Source organism: Trichosurus vulpecula, chromosome 4 (assembly GCF_011100635.1).
Source record: "Trichosurus vulpecula isolate mTriVul1 chromosome 4, mTriVul1.pri, whole genome shotgun sequence".
NCBI lineage: Eukaryota > Metazoa > Chordata > Mammalia > Diprotodontia > Phalangeridae > Trichosurus > Trichosurus vulpecula.
The window spans coordinates 350,671,006-350,673,519 of record NC_050576.1 but is presented as its reverse complement, the minus strand read 5'-3'; the positions used below and the strand labels follow the sequence as shown (position 1 = coordinate 350,673,519).

At 39.8% G+C, this 2,514-nt stretch overlaps 1 pseudogene; it reads right to left on the bottom strand.

The window, feature by feature from the left end:
• Positions 1-385: 385 nt before the first annotated feature.
• On the bottom strand, positions 386-908 carry LOC118848464 (annotated as a pseudogene).
• Positions 909-2,514: the final 1,606 nt, after the last annotated feature.

The following is a 2,514-nucleotide window of genomic DNA, read 5'->3' as shown; positions in this document are numbered from 1 at the left end:
CCTGCTAATCACTGTACTATTTTTGTGTCATGGAAATTTGCTATCTTTGATAGATGCAAGCAGATTGCAGGAAGTCTGGTCTGTTATCTCTGCTGTCTTCAAGAAGGTCTTGTCTGTTATCACCATGTCACTGAGGGCCAGAAGCAACACAAAGCATGTCCCAGTCACCTATAGGCAGAGGTTAAACAGCTTGCCCTTAACCTATCCATTTCTTTCAATCAGAGGCCATTGTGCCAGATCCCATTCTCATAGCCAATATCAAGGGAAAGAGAATAAACACTTACATAATGCCTATTATGATGCAGACCCTGTGCTAAGCATTATTATATCATATCATTTCTTCCTTTTTTTTTATTTTATTGACCTTTTATTGCAAAACAGGACTTTATTTGCCAGGAAGGCTGATGCCATCATACTTCTGCTGCAGCCAGCACATGGCCTCCTCTTTGCCAATTCTGCGTTTGGCCTGTCTTACCTTCTTGTCGGCAGTGCTGAACCTGGGCCTGCCCAGCACCACATAGAAGTCCAAGCCATAGATGCTGATGCTTGGGTTGTATTTAATTCCCAGATCAATATGCTCTTGGATCCCAAAGCCAGTTGCCGGTGTCTGAGAATTTATTTTTCCTTAACTCATATTCTCGCACTTTCAGCCGCTTCTCCAGAATCTCTTCAGCTTTGGCCCCACAGACTGTACAGCGAATGGTCATCTTTTCATTTCTCCTGATATCAAAAGACCTGACAGTATAGCAAGCTTTGGAGAACACTGGGGTTTGGCCTGTGAGCTTCTCCAACACTTTGGCTGCCCAGGTCAGTTGGTCTCCACTCTCCCCAACACAGATGTTGAGGTAGAGCTTATAGATGTGCAGTTCCCACATGGGGTTTTCCTTTTCACCCTGACCTTGGGCCATGTTGAAGAACCAGAAGCTCATTTGTTCCTTTTACTAGCGGTCCTTTTAATAAAAACAAAACTTTTACGAAAAAAAATCATATTCCAACACTCTCAGAAGAAATTCTCACCAATATTCTAGGTAACTATTAATTGCATATTTCAGTGACTTGGTGGAGAAATTGATAGCAGAGAATGTGTTTTTGTGTGTTTGTTTCATCCCCCAGGGTCTTGCATGTGGTAGGCACTTAATTGCTTCTTTAATTGGATTTATTGACCTAGATTAGAATAGCTGTCAATATGGATATTTCTATCATTAACAATGATTTTTAAGGAGTAAGTTAGAAAAGACAGCTATTTCCTAGTTGCTAATGTTATTGAGGCACATACAAGTATTTTAAAAGACAAATTATCAAAAAAGAGCAATAAAAAGATAGAGAGAAGAGAGATTCTTTAGTGATAATGGTGAAGCTATATTTGGAAACAGTCACAGAAAAAAATTACTGTGATAAATCTCTCTTTTCCCCTTGTTTGTCAAGAAAAGTCCCAGAATAAACAACTTCCATTTGAAATGATGTAAGGGAATTTTATCATAATCAGACAGATTTTACCTCAGTCAGAATAAGTAGTTTGGTTGAGGGGTTAAAAAAAAGATGGATTGGATGTACAGAGGATTGAGCTGAATGGGAACTGGATAAAATTGTAGGAAGAAATAATGTGTGGAAGATAGCTAATTTTTATATTCTTTACTTTGTGTTACAAATTTACACTTGAATCCTCCTTGTAGCTTATGTGGGACTGAAATATATATGTTTATTGACAACCATACCAACCCTCAACCATATGAGGCTACTACTGGCCAATTTGGTTATTAATTCACTACAGAGGTTTTATTTATTTTTTTTTCAATTTTTTTTAATGCAATTTATTTATTTAACATATTTGGTTTTCAGCATTGATTTTCACAACATTTTGAATTACAAATTTTCTCCCCATTTCTACCCTCCCCCCCACTCCAAGATGGCTTATATTCTGGTTGCCCTGTTCCCCAGTCAGCCCTCCCCTCTATCACCCCCCTCCCCTCTCATCCCCTTTTCCCTTCCTTTCTTGTAGGGCAAGATAAATTTCTACACCCCATTGCCTGTGTATCTTATTTTTTAGTTGCATATAAAAACTTTTTTTGTTTTTGAACATCTGATTTTAAAACTTTGAGTTCCAAATTCTCTTTCCTCTTCCCTTCCCACCCACCCTCCCTAAGAAGTTGAGCAATTCAACCTAGGCCACACATGTATTATTATGTATAACCCTTCCACAATACTCATGTTGTGAAAGGCTAACTACATTTTGCTCCTTCCCAACCCATCCAGCTTTATTGAATTTTCTCCCTTGACCCTGTCCCCTTTCCAAAGTGTTTGTTTTGATTACCTCCACCCCCATCTGCCCTCCCCTCCATCATCCCCCCGCCTTTTTTTTTTATCTTCCTCCCTCTTCATTCCTGTGGGGTAAGATACCCAACTGAGTATGTATGGTATTCCCCCTCAGGCCAAATCTGATGAGAGCAAGGTTCACTCATTCCCCCCTCACCTGCCCTCTCCCCTCCTCCCATAGAACTGCTTCCTCTTGCCACC